The following is a 15,496-nucleotide window of genomic DNA, read 5'->3' as shown; positions in this document are numbered from 1 at the left end:
TGGTTCTGACTTTTTGAAAAACAACATGGAAACTTCTAAAAACAATTAGAAATTGAGCTTTGATAGGCCAGGAAATTCCACTTCTTGGCATCTACACAAATGTTCTAAAATTTTTATTCAGAAAAGACTGTTGAAAACCTAAGATTATTTTAGCATTATGCACAATAACCTAAATCTAGAGACAACTGAAGTGTCCAGGAATAGATGGGTGGATAAGAAAATTAGGGTACACATCCACCAGGGAATACAACTTGGTTTTTAGATAAATGAAATAATGTGATTTGCTGCTACTCTATGAGGATGGGTCTGGAGAAAATCATGTTGAGTGATGTTGGGAGAGAAACAGATTAATTTTTTCTCATACATTGATAACATATAAACATTCTTGTTGTCTTGTTCCTAGGTAATTGCTAATTGTGCACTTAGCCTGAGTGGAAATGGCAAAGAGTGGCTGGAAGAGGACGGGTGCATAGATTAAGATTAATCTTCCCAGAGAAGATACTTCTCATGTACCACAGTAGGAGTGGGATAATTATACATGTGTTCAGTCAATCAGGTTCAAAGGATTTCGTACCAGGAATATTTTATCACAGAAGAAGGAGGGCTGCCTAGGTTTTGAGTCAGTGGTTTGGTGCTTTTAATATTCAGTGTTTCATGACAGTTGATGTGGAACTTGAACAAAAGGTCTGGGTCCAGTTTTAGGATGCCAGTGGTGCTGCTGGACACCTCATTTCTCCTGATTGGGAATGACCATTTTTTACACATGTCTGCCATACATGATTAGGAAATAACAAATGCACAAAAGCAACAGACACAGTCTTCAGTAGAACACTTACCATGCGATGGTGGGGAGCAGGTTTTGATTAAATGAACGGGGTGCCTTGGATCCCAATGGTCAGTTGAGGAAAGTAGGTATTAATGGAATGTGCGATGCTGGAACATTTTATGTGAGAAACCCAGCATTGACAATTTTGTAAACCATGATGATGCTTAAAAAATTAGTGTATATTTAAAACACCTTTTTAAGTATTAACTCTAGGTAAAATGGTAAAACTACCTACTAAACTAATTTCATTGTAAAGTTTTTATGTAATATTCTGAAATCCTGGGGCAGGAGGAATAGCACAGTGAGCAAGGTGTTTGCATTGCACACAGCCGGCCCATGTTTGATCCCAGGCATCCCATATGGTTCCCGGAACATGCCGGGAGCGATTTCTGAGCACAGAGCCAGGAGCAACCCCTGAGAGTCACCAGGTATGGCCCAAAAGTCAGAAAAAAATAATACTGAAAGCCTATGACATTAAAACCCTTCCCCCCCTTTTTTTATAGATAACAAAAACCTAAAGAAATGAAGTAATTTTTCCCATACCATTCAAAAAGTAAAACAGACAGGAAGTAAAATAGATTTAACTTGGACTTCTACTTTTTATTATTGCCCTGTAAGAAAGAACTCACCATATTTTTCACGCACCTGACCATAAAATGAACCTAGTTTTTAGATGAGGAAAACAGGAAACATCAGGAGATGGCAGCTGGGAACAACCAACCTGGAAGGCCGAAGGATATTTACAATACACCGGTACACAGCTGTTTAAACACATTTACCTAACTATTTTTTACATCAGAAAATTAAAAAAATAAATTCTAAGGGCCAGAGCAGTGGCGCAAGCAGTAAGGTGTCTTAGCTTAGGACAGACCGCGGTTTGATCCCCCAGCGTCCCAAATAGTCCCCCAAGCCAGGAGCAATTTCTGAGCGCATAGCCAGGAGTAACTCCCGAGAACTACCAGATGTGCCCCCCCCAAAAACAAAAAACAAACAAAAATTTTTAATCCATTTTCTTTAATACAAAAAAATAATAAAACTCCCCTGCACTTAGGCTTCAGCTCCCTGGGGCTTTTGCACTTCAAGATTTATACACATTTTCCCACATCTTTTGGGGTAAAAAAAGTGCGTCATATGGTATGAAAAATACAGTACTTTTATTAAAAAGAAAAGTTGGTGTGGCGTGGGAGTAAGAGAAAAAAGAAATCACAGTATGTTTGTTCTGAGAAAAGCAGAGAATGATATCTTACTTTTCAAATCAAAGTTTGGCAGTCTCATATTTCTGATTTGTTGCTTTATTGTTTGTTTGTTTGGGGCCACACTTAGTGTTGCTCAGAGGTTATTCCTGACATTGCACTCAGAAACTACTTTTGATAGTTCTCCAAGGGACCATATGGGTACCAAGGATTGAAACCTGTTTAGCTAGGAGTGGGGCAAGTACTCTACCCACTGTTTTACAGATAGCTCTGGCATAATTAGTGGTGTTATATTTTTTCCTCAGCATTTAGGCTAGGCATAATAAGACAAAATTCACATGAATAATTGTATATAGTTTGTAATAGGTAGATGTTTCTCACATTATTCATCATGTTCCATAATTTATTATATGTTTTCAAACATCAACACAGCACAACAGGAATAAATTTGTTTTTGTTAGTGAGTCCAGATGCATGTAGAGGAACAGAATATGGATTTGTTGCCTTGGGAATAAGTATTAGAGAGACTGATAGCTTCACAATTGGAATGTACCTGAAAAGCAAGTCATAAGTAATGCAAACCCTCATTCAAATCATTTATATATCTTTTGTTTTGGGGGGGTTTGGGCCACACCCGGCAGTGCTCAGAGGTTACTCCTGGCTGTCTGCTCAGAAATAGCTCCTGGCAGGCACGGTGGACCATACGGGACACCGGGATTCGAACCAACCACCTTTGGTCCTGGATCAGCTGCTTGCAAGGCAAACGCCACTGAGCTATCTCTCCGGGCCCTCATTTATATATCTTAATAAAAATGGTCAAAACTAAATTTCTGTATGCCATGAAGTTTTTGTATTTTTTCAAAATTTGCATTATCCCCTTTTTATTTCACACTTTAATATAATCACATATTAAAAAGGAATTTTTATCTTCAGAGAAAATCATTCAGTTTTTTAAAAATATAACGTGTATTTACAGAGTTGGTAGCTGAGAACTAAACTGGTAGATGGTTTGGTTTGCTGATAAGTGAAGGATTATATTGATTTTAATTTTATATATCTCTGTAGATCCCAGTTAATCAAGCATTGATTATTAATATTCCCCAAATAAAAGTGTTGTATTTATTTGTGTCTATGTTATCTGATCTGTTTTAATGTTAACCCTCCCTAGACTCTCCTCTGTTCATTTCCTCCACAGTCTGTTTCTTTCCCAGGTCTCTCTTCTTTTTTTTTCTATCTTCTTGCAGAAATGTACATTCACATTACAATTTTTTCACTTTTGAAATACTTTAATTCAACAGAAAGTAATAATACAAAATACAGTGAAAATCCGGTTTCTCTTCAAATCGCATAAATCTTTTGCCTTTTATGAAAGATTTTCATGGAGGAAATATCTGAGTCTTAAACCAATTTTTTGAGGCCTTGTCTTGACAAGGCTAAAAAAAAATACTCACAGTGGCCCCAAAACCAAAAAAATATAAAAATCAGCCTACAGAGCTAAAGAAAAAGATCAAATTTTAAAAGTTATAAGAGATCTACAGTAGATTTTATTTTTAATGTATAATTTCTTTATTTTAGCACCATAGTTACAAATGTGTCCATAATTGGGTTTCAGCCATAAAATGCACACCCTTCTTCATCAGTGCAACTTTCCTGCCAGGGAAGAAAGATAAACATAGAATAGTCTCACTCATATGTGAGATTTAAGAAAAATAAAAGATTATAATATATTAATAAACAATAATAATAATAATACCCGGAATCAACAGAGATGAGTGCTGGAAGGACCAGACCATGATAAGAAGCTTATCACAAAGAGTGGTGAGTGCAGTTAAAGAAATAACTACACTAACAATTGCCATGACGTTACAAGTTTTAATCTATTTGAGTAATTTGTCAATTTTCTCTCTATGATTAGATGCTAAGTTTTAAGACTGACAGTAACTATTATATGTTGTTTACTACTTTATTATTAGCATGTATCTCAGTTCCCAAGTAGGTATTCATTGAATAGTTGGTGCATACATAAATCAATTAATATGTTAGTTGGAAGGTTTATGTATGCCTTTATGACCTATTTCTAATATTAATCTTTATAGGAGATAAACTTACTAGTTGTAGAAGTTAGTGAAGCTTCTTTAGTGTAATGTCAACTTGAAGCATTTGGCATTGTAGAGAAACAGTATGTGTATTATATAAAAACATTAAAATTATTTTCATTATACAAACTAGTCTAAGAAATACAAACAATGGATTGACTATGACACTCTTCTGGCTCAATAAAATATATCTTGTAACCCAATATAAGAGACTTTCTATAATTAGTAAATCACATAGAAACATTTTAGGATATCACAGAGAAATGTCACATAGAAATATACAATTAGTTAAGAACCATTTAATATAGTGAGTTCTTAGATATAATTTTCAAAAGTTATACTTTGTATCATCACCAGAAAAAGAATTTAGGTGAATATCTTTGAATTGATTATAAGATTATAATTATAAACAAAAAAGCCTGATACATTAATTTGTCAAAAATTTATCTATTCCTTTATCCTGAGAAATATCACTCCAGAATTTTAATGATCTATGGAATGGGAGGCCTGAATAAACAATTAAAGTAGAAGCAAATATAATGAAAATACTAGAAAAATCTGTAAGAAAGTGTTGCATTTTAATGATACTTTATTATATAATGTATAACTAAAATATTTATAGCATAAAGTTTCAAAAAGGAAAAAGGCAAAATTATGGACATTTTTATAGAGCTGAATGAAATATTTACCTAGCAATTATAACAGAGGAAAATAAATATATGATTTAATTGTGAGCTTATATGTCTCATACTACTGTAAGTATGTATTTGTTACATTTAATTTTATTAATCTCAAATTATGTGTTCAATCATTTTCTTACCTTATTATTTAGTAAATGTGGACTTCAGTGAATTTATGTATTTTCATTTTCATATAGTTTGTAAATAGCACTTTAAACATTTCCATTCAAAGTTATAAAGATAAATAAGTAATTGCTCTATTCATAATTGATTAAGTAACTAATAGATATTACATAGGCATTATATATTTGAACTCAAAAAATTATTATACCTGGCCAGAGCGATAGCACAGCAGTAGAGCTTTTTTTTTGCCTTGCACACAGCCAATCCAGGATGGACACTGGCTTGATCCCTGGTGTCCCAAATGGTCTCCCAAGTCAGGAGTGATTTCTGAGTGCATAGTCACGAGTAACCCGTGAGCGTCATAGGATGTAGCCCATCCCTCCCCCAAAAAGTTATACCATACGGAAGTTATAATATACAGGTACAAACTTTCTTCTATCTTTTCTTACTTTTGATCCACATGCAGTTATTCTCTGTGTTGTTTACAGGCTGAGCACTCAGGAATCACTCCTGGAAGTGCTCAGGGGCTGAATCCAGGAAGATGATCCAAGGCAAAAGCATTACCCTCTGTTTTATCTCAGCCCACTAAATTCCTAATTTAAAGGAAAAGTGTAACTACCCATATTAAAAAAAATCAAACAGAAAATAAACAAATTTAAAAAAGAAAACAAAATATAAATCCATCATCTTTTTCCTAAAATTGAAGCCAGTAAACAATAGAATTGGCTTTGTAGTTTGAGTAGAAATAAAATGAAAAATATCTATAGCTAGAAAAATTATTATATGTCTATAATGATAGCATAAATGCATTTAATATGTTCAAGGGTGGAAAATTTGTTTACTAATTATTCTGTACAGAAAAAAAATAATCTAGGCCATAGCAGGTAGTGTGCTTGCTTTGCAAAAAGTCAAACTGAGTTCAATCCCCAACACCACATAAGGACCCCTGAGACCTTCCAGGGGTGACCCAACAGCACAGAGACATGAATAAGCTCTAAACACTGCTGTCTTTGGCACCAAACCAAAAACAAACAAAAAATTGAGAATATTAATAATGCAATGAAAATGAGACATTAAATAAATTAGAATAGGAAGGGCATGCAATAAAGTAAAGCACTGTAAAGAGAATTGAGGAAAATGTACATTGCAAATAATTATATCCAGATTATATACTGTTTTTTTCCTGATCATCCTAAACTGATTACAATTAATCTCATAAAATAAGACTCCTAATTATCTCTGCTAACTTAGACCTTATCAATTTCTTTGAAAAGAAGACTAAGCAATGTTCTTACAAGTTTCTGTTTTTGAGAAAAAGAAACCAAAGTACAGTCAGGAGTAACTCCTGATACCACTGCATGTCACCTAGTCGCCTTCCTTGGAAAAGCAAATTAAAATATATAATATTTTAGATACAGTTTGTATTCACTTTAACTTCTCTATCTCTCTGTCTCATTTCTCTCTGTCTCTATCTATCTCTGTCACCTGTCTCTATCTCCCAACTCTTTCTTCAGGTATGTAGTGCAACAGTATAATCCTTGACTACCATGTGTGAAGCTATGGATTCTACATCCCAAAAACCAAGAAAAAAAGAGAGCAATTCTTTTTTAAAAATTTCCCTTGTATCTGAAACATTTGCGATGCTTATGGGTAGCCTAGGTGTTTGCATAAAGAAATAAAAATATTTTATTTTGTTTGGCTTATTGGAATATATGTATAATTTATAAATCTTATATATTAGAATATGTGCAATGTTTTTCAAATAAGTTCATGTGTAATTATTAGTAGACATACTAATGCAAAACTAGCTTTCAGGAATACTCATGATGTTGATTCTGCCAGTTATTCTTTGTTTTCGTGGCATGAAAGAAAGCAGGTTGCTTAAAAATGTAAACATGCTTGTGCCCTCCAACATCAAAATTATGTGAGCAGTGGAGGAAAAGCAAGATTTAAAATGCATGGACCTAGAAACTTGTCTGAAGAAAATTAATACAAATTTTATGGGTCACAGAAGGAATTGATGCATGTTTTCAAAAATGTGACATCAATCTTAAAAATGTATGTGACCAACTACTTTTAAGGCTTACACAAATCCAAATAATCCTGTGAGTGATTGTAGAGAAAATATGGAAGTACCTTTGTATTTTCTCATAAGTCAAATTTTACATTATTTCACAATTTTTTCATCGTTCAAAGAACATTTAGCTAAAATATTTGTCAGCAACAGAATTATAAATATATGCAAGTCAGAATATGCACATTTATAAAGCTGGTTATTAATAACCTTTCAAAGGTCAAATGAATCATTAAATGTGAATGTAATAAATATACATTTTAATCTTCAACAATCTAATACACACAATATGTAATTTAAAGAACACATGCCAATTTTTATTATAATGATCTCCCAAATATATCATGCTTTTTCCCCTTAAAATGTCTATTCAAGTTATCTATTCATTTAATAATGCATGTATTTGACTGTAGTTTAGGCAATAATGTTTAAATAATGTGAACACTCATGGTTGTGATCTACAGTTGTTTCTGTACCTCAGCAGAACAATAGTACCCCTCTGTTCACAATTTACAACTTTGTTTCACCCAGAACATAGATCCTCCCTGGCTTCTTTGTATCTGTTTACAATTTGGTTTCACCCAAACAAAAATTTTCCTACTTATCATCTTGTTTTACATTTCTCAAGCATACCTGGGCAGGACTGCCTCAAGATAGTCTTTCTGTCCTTACTACCCCACCCAGGGGTGGTTTCTATACTCAATAAAAACTGCAGTTCAGACAAGCAGCTAGAACTGTGTTTGTCTCTGTCTCCATCTCTCTGTCTCTCTCAATGATGCAGAAAGCTATCCAACCACTTGTAATGCACCTTCTCATATTGGTTTGGAGTATTTAGTGCAGCAATCCATGCTCCATACCCACTTTCCCAAGGTAGGATCATGGCATGTGGAGCCAATACCATCCATAAAGATATTTGTTCCTTATAATCTACTTCTTCATTCCCCACCATATATTTGGTGGTCTGAGTTCTGTAATAAAAAAAAAAAACAAAGATTTGTCATCTTGGTAGTCTATTCACTCCTTTTCTTTCTTTATAATATATATATATATATATACATATATATAATCTAGTATTTGTCCTTCTATGATTTATTTTGCTTAAATAGGATTTATTTTGTCCTTCTAAAATTTATTTTGCTTAAAAATATTTTCCATTCAAGTTTCAGAGGGCTGAGAGGCTTTTTTTCTCAGTGCCACATAAGGTTTTACTTTGATATTTTACAATTAAGATATCATATCTAATAATAGGGCATATTATTTTCAAATTATTAGATATAGAGCAACCAAGAAAAGAATTATTAAACTGTTAATACTTATTGAGCTTGAATCAAGACCAATTTTATGTCTAATTTTAAAGATAATATGTGGTATTTATTTTATATTAAAACTGAGAACTCTAAAATAACATTAAAGAGAAATGAAAAACAAGAAAAATACAAGAAACAAACGAGTCAATTTGCTTAAATAATAAGTGAACTGTATTTTTTAAGATATGACAATATTTTTTATATAATTAAAAAATGTCAATAGTGAGCCTAAATGAAATTTAGCATCATGGGTATTAGAGTAAATACAAACAAAAATCATATATCTATTCTAATAAATTATAAAAATTAAAATGACAAGAACAACATTACCTAAAATTAGCATGAGCATAGGAAATTTTAAGCTCTTATATATTGCTAAGATATCAAATAAATCCGAATTTTGAATAATAATTTCTGCTACTGGCAACTTATCCTAAAGAAACAAGCAAGTTCACAAACACAGAGGTAAATTTCACAGCATTGTTTATATAGGTGTAGGGTTCAAGAGTAGAAGGACAAGAAGACACAACTGGAATAAAGTTTAACACTTTAAACCGTCTGCAACAAGATTCCCCAGCCTGGCCAGCCAGGAGCCATTCCCCAAAGGAGATGGGCCCCGCCCAAGGTCATGATGAAGATTAGATAGGAAAGGGATATAGGGAGGTTCCAGCTTTCTTATGATTCTTAAAATGATTGGCTCTTGTCTAGGGGTACTTTCCAACTGCTCCCTTGTCCTTCCCTGATAGGCTACCTGGTATGGCCAGGTAGACTGAGGCGGGGTCTATGGAAATAGGCCCGTGAAGCCCCAGTATGTGGCTCACACCATGTGGTCCTCACAAAATGGTGTTTCTCCCTGCTCAGAACCTAAAAAGAAGCCTGCTATGTGGTTTTTACAAAATGGTGTTCCTCCTTGTTCAGAATTCAGGTCCCAACAATAGGGATTTACAAATGTGTTGTTAGGGAATAGCCAAAGAATGGAGACAGCAGACGGCAAAATGGAGGAAGAGGACGTTTATTCACCTGGACCAAGAATTCAAGTAGCCCTGGAAATTCTGAGTCCTCAACAAAGGGTCCACTCTCTTGCCCTCTTCAATAGAGGAAGAAAGTAAGCAAGCCAATTTACATAAGCAAAATTGCAGTTAAGGCTGATGATTTTTTGAAGATCAAAGAGTTTGGCATTAAATTCCTTCCTTTTCTACATTCTACTGATTCTGGTGTCTCCCTACCTATAAATCTTCACCACCTTGTTATTTTCTCTTCAATGCTCTTAAGTCCTTGTCAGCCAGTTTTCACTCCCCAGTATTCCTCAATTGCCCTCATAGCGTCACATAGAAAAATAACTTCTTAATATATGGAATTAATAAAATAGACTGTTGTATTTTTCTTTGTTAAGTAGTCTGTGGTTAGCCAAAAACAGCACTTCTACCGTCAATATACAGTTGCGCTTCCCAGGAATTGTACCTGGTGATGATAAAGGTCAAAAACAGGGTCTCACATAGGTATGACAGTTGCTAACTATTAACAAACTATTTTTAACTATTAACCAATTATTAACACATATCCGTGATCCTAGTTTAGATATCCAAAGCCAGGACTATTACTTTAGTTGTCATTTCCTTGACAAAAGACCAGCAGGAATGGTGAAAAGAGCACAGAGTATTAATCATTAATTAGCACCCTAAGGAAACACCCTACTGGTAGGGGTCCTGTATGCTATCTTTTACCTGCCCCCTCTCCCAGAAGAAGAGATTCCAAAGACTTTTGCATTATCTGACCCAGGCTCCTTTGATATTTCAAAGCCTAGCTAGGTTAGATTATCAGACAGGCAAATAGCTATTAATGGTTGCCATTCTTACACTTGAAGCATAGTGAGGGCTCTCAATGCTTTTTGGCCCTCTCAATGCTTTTCCTTCTTATACCAATGTTGTTCTTTCATATGTATGTCTTATTTTCTTAATCCTTGTAGGCTTCTGCTTCAGGTCTTTTTTTTATCTGGGGCCAGTTCCTGACACATATGCATTCCCATCTATTTATAAATTGGTAGTCTATACACATTCAAATGAATGCTATTGAAAATGTATAAATACCTAGCAAAATGTCCTGGGTAAATTTCACTTTCTTCAAATAGTGTTTAAGTTTTTGATATAGAGTTACCATATCTCACCACACCACAGTACACAAGATCCTCCACCATTTTCCTTGCCTTATTTCCAGTACACCTTCTTTTACTTCATTGCAACTCATCATTTTCCCAACTCACTCCCCCTTGCTTGGTGCTATCATGAATGTAATCCAGGGCCAAGGATCTATTACTAACAGAGACTGTTTATTCTCATGTTTTGTTTCTCTATATATCACAGGTGAACAGTATCACTAGTATTTGTCTACTCTGGCTAATTTTACTTTACATGATTGGTTCCCTGTTGTTCCATCCAAGATGCAGTGATTTCATCCAAGAAGCATATGATTTCATATCGGAACTACAAGATAGTCCATTGTGTATAGATACCATCTGTTCTTACTAAAGATAGATGGAATCCCAAGCCAGAGAGATAGGATTGTGGGTAAGGCTCTTGCTTTGCGCATAGTCAACCTGAGTTCAATCCCAGGCATTCCATATGGTCCCTGAGCCCACCAGGAGTGATTCTTGATTGTAGATCCAGAAGTAAGACTTGAACATTACCAGGTGCATCTGAAACACAACAGCAACAACAACAACAACAACAAATGAAGTCCTTAAAACATTTGCAAATAAACATTTCAGTGGGATTAAATTTGTCATTTTGGGGGCCAGAGAAATAGCATGGAGGTAAGGCATGCCTTGCATGCAGAAGGACTATGGTTTGAATCCCGGCATCCCATAAGGTCCCCCAAGCCTGCCAGGGGCAATTTTTGAGTGTAGAGCCAGGAGTAACCTCTGAGTGCTGCCGGGTGTGACCCAAAAACCAAAAAAAATATTGTCATTTTGGAAAGAAGTAGAATTTATATATAACTTCTCTAAATTGTGAGAAGATCAAATATTTTCTATAAAGTGGAAAGAACAAGCTAACAATTTTAAATTATATTATAATGTTTAGTTTAATGTTATTCTTTCACCAAATTTCACCCTTTCTCATTGCTAGAAAATTTTTGTTTAGGCTTCACCAGAGACTCTTTTCTTCTCCTATTAAAATATAAAGACCTCTAATATTTGGAAAAGTTATCTTTAAGTAAAGAGATTAGACATAACCCTGAGTTAGAAAGCATATAATCTTATCTCTAAGTTAACAGTTTCTTCACATGCCTTATTTATCCATAATTTTAAAAAAAAGCAGCCACATTTAAAATAAGATCTATCTTTTGATATTTGGTATCAACCCTAAACCTTATGAGAGTTAAAACAATTGAATCAGTAGGACTAAACTGGATGAGCATCAATATAGTAGATAGTAAAGAAATGACTAGAACTTACACATTCAGATGTATTTAGGGATGAAAGTGAGCAGTGTTTTAAATTAATCAATGGTATATTGCAACACTTTAAAATGAATAATTCTAAAAATCACTTTTTTCAATTGCTATAGGAGACGATATAATTCATTTTATGTTTTGATTTTCTAGAATTCTTTACCATACTTATTTCTATACCACCTACAATGTTCTGACAGTATCTAGCAAGTCATAGGGATAATATATTTTAGATCTATCTGTATGAGTAAAGTGGTGAACATGATTAAGTCCCTCTGCTTTCCCTGCCTCATTCCTGCTTTTTCATCAGACATAATCATTGATAATAATGAGGTCATTGGAGACTTGGATGGTCCAATTTGTACACAAGGTCTTTTCTTACAGCAAATTCTAAGAAGAGAAAGGTTTTTCTCTTCTTTGTGATTTTTGAACAATCACTGATTAGTCAGCCTTGACAGCTGTTAGAAAATGTTGGTTTAGCCTGAACATTTCTATTGATTAACTGATACGTGGCCTAAAAGTTGGCTGGGTTGATTGCTTTATCACTAAAGCCATCAATAAGTTCAGATTAGTTAGGTATCCTTGTAAACTGCCATTTATCCAGAGCTCAAAACCCCAGAAAGTTCAAAGAGTCAGAGAAAGGCAGGCATCCAAAGTGCCATTTGAATAACTGCCTTGTCCATCTTCCTTCCTTTCTTACTGCAAGCATTAACAGAATGCTTAGTACTTTGAAGAACATGGTACTATATTCTGGGAATAAGATGCCAAACAAAAACAGTGAAATGACTGTAAACCATGTCACATCAATAAAAATAAAATTTAATAAACTTTTCAGAAAAGCGCATTAATTGGCTCTTTGCTCCTGCTATATCTTTAGCCAACTAGATATTGCTGGCTTCCTCTGTATTGAAAAGTCACTATATGTGTTTGATTGGGTCAGTGAATTTGAGTAAAAAAGATTGCTAACTCTATGTGGTGCTGGGAATTAAACTCAAAGATATATATACATACATATATGTATATTTATATATATGCACATGTATGTACACACAACACACACACACATATATACACACATATCTGTCATCCTTGCCCTTAAGAGCTCCCAATTTAACAAAGACAGTTGGCCTGTGGGGCTATGGATTTATTAGAAAGAGCCAGTTTTCTTCTGTTTTTAATTTTTACAACTGAGATAACAAAGACATTTGATTGGATTTTAATGATTGGGAAATAGGGTATTGATAAATTTGGGGAAAAAGAACACTGCCTCTTATGAAAACTTCCTCCCAGTTAACTTGTTTATATGCATTAGCTGTGTGAACCTGTTGTTGTCAGTGGTTCCCGCAAGCTATTTATTCATTGTCTCTGAACTTTGCTTTCTTTGTCTGCAATATAAAAGTCTTAGTACTTACCTTACAATCGCTCCCTTTCTGGTATCTCACAAAGGTAATTATATTCATCTTTACATTAGAAAGAAAAAAATGACAGTTCAGTGAAATTGAGTAAAATTGAGAAAAATTACCTAAAGTACATTCTGTTGTGACAGGTTGGCTGATGCCAAGTTCACTGCCTTTTTCTTGTATTTTTCTTATCCAACCCATAAAAATCCTAAACCATACTACTCTTACTAAATCATTTTAGTAAGAATTTTTTCCAATCCATGCAGATATTACAAAGGGGATTTCTAAAATTTGGGGGGGAAAAAGTCCCTAAATAGAATCTCTTGACAAAGCACATTGTCTCCTTTAATATATAATTGCTGATTCTCCCTATTAATTGGTATATTCATATATTTACCATTATTTTTCTAATTCTTAGTTAAGTTTGCAGTCCTAACTTTGATCTATATATACACACACAATGCATAAAACTTATCAGACACAGGTTTAGCATACCAGTGCTTCTACCACATATTGTCCTCTGTCTTTGCCCACTAGTAGAACATAACATGGTGATACCTGGGGTTTATTTGATTTCCCTGTCTTATAACATCTATTTCATAGTGCATATGTCCTAGCTAGAATTAGCTGCTGACTGTCTTATTTGTAAAGTTTGGGAGAAAAACTACCTTAATATTTTTAGGAACTCTAATCTCTAAATTTTAAAAAATGACAAAAAAATCTCCATTCCAAATGCATTTACATCAGGAGGCAGACAATATCTTCATACTGGTAAAATGATGGCAATAAGTTTTGGTTAGTGAACTGGAATGAGTTAACACCTGCCTTGCCTCTGATGATGCTGGCATTTGGGAATAGTGATAAATGACAAAGGTTATTAAACGTGTTCTGCAAAACGATGCTTGTGAGTTGGAACTTGAAGTTTGTCATTTGTGAAAGGGAACTGACTTCACCAATTGAACCTAATTATGACAGCCATGATAAATAGCCTTGATGTGTTGGCTCTGTTTATTTCTCAGGAACCTGAACAGGAAAATTGCTTTTACACATTTGTGTGAGTGGGAAGAATTGAAATTTTTATCATTCCTTATAACAAATTTATCACCTGATAATCTGAAGGTACGATCAAATTGCAAAATCTGATGACTTTCCTACTCACCTAAGAGTTGTTGTCTGTTAGGCAGAGGAATACTAATCAGAAAGTGAGAGGAAAGTTTCTCTTCCTTTATATTCACAATGATTTTTGCTAGGGGAATTGCTTTCTAAGGGTCAAATCATCACATTCTGTACTTTATATTTGATAACTTCATGTTTGCCAGGTGTGTTCTTTAAGATACATAGGGAAGGAAGAGAGGCATAAAGTTTTATTTTTATTCTGTTTGTCTCTAGTTAAGTAATCATGCTAATTCCTTCTTAAATATTTTCAGACTTTTCATTTCACTAATAAAGGAAGAATATGACATCCTTCAAGGTCTCTTATGAACATACAAAAAATAACTTGTACTTCACTCTTTGCAAGGATTCTCAGCTTAATACATATATGGTTATATATAATTGGATAGCTATTAAATAAGGTAATCTTAGTTAAAAAATCTAAACTCCAGTTCATAAAAAAGAATAGAGAGGCTAAAATTTGTATTATTTTTGGTAATATGTGTTTTAAAAACATCTGAGAGTTTATGCTAAGTTGTATGCATATTACTTCTGATTTATTAAATTTGTTAATATATAGGTATAAGTCTAGAGCCTCAATTTAGTATTTAATGAAGATTGGTGAGAGGGAAGCAGCGATATTTAACTCAGTAAATTGCATATATTATTTGGTCATGTGAAAAATAAATCCAAAATGGAAAATGAACATAAGAATTCCCTTAGAACACAGTAAGGTAATAACAAATGGCCAAAGGCAGCAGGAATTTAGAACTGTGCTACAGAAATGAGTATACACTACAAAGGATAGTTTGTATGTGGGACACTGAGTTAAAAATGGAGAAAAAAAACCTCTGAAAAGGGTTTGGTATTGGAATATATGCATGAATATTCTAATCATAAACATTATTGCAAATTATGGTTTCTCAAATAAAACTTTAAAATTAAATTAAGGTATAAGCATGGCAGTACAGTGGGTAGGGCACTTACCTTTTATATAACCCCAAGTTTAATCTCTGGGACCACATATGGGCCCCAAGATCCTTAACTCCAGAGTCAGGAATAAACCTTTAAACTGCTGGGCCTGGTACAAAAGTGAAAAAAAAACGAGAAAGTATTTTCTAAGAAGACAAAGTCATTATGTCTATAGAAGTTATCCTGGAGCCAGAGAGGTGGTGCAGGTGTTACGGTGTTTGCCTGC

At 34.0% G+C, this 15,496-nt stretch overlaps 1 non-coding gene across 1 annotated transcript; it reads left to right on the top strand.

Annotated features, from left to right (window-relative positions):
- The first annotated feature begins 3,341 nt into the window (after nucleotides 1-3,341).
- On the top strand, nucleotides 3,342-3,454 carry LOC126000089 (U5 spliceosomal RNA). Its single transcript, XR_007492456.1, has one exon. It is a non-coding gene; the product is annotated as a U5 spliceosomal RNA (small nuclear RNA).
- Nucleotides 3,455-15,496: the final 12,042 nt, after the last annotated feature.

This window comes from Suncus etruscus, chromosome X, assembly GCF_024139225.1.
Source record: "Suncus etruscus isolate mSunEtr1 chromosome X, mSunEtr1.pri.cur, whole genome shotgun sequence".
NCBI lineage: Eukaryota > Metazoa > Chordata > Mammalia > Eulipotyphla > Soricidae > Suncus > Suncus etruscus.
The sequence above is the reverse complement of the archived record's forward strand: the minus strand, read 5'-3'. Positions and strand labels throughout refer to the sequence as shown.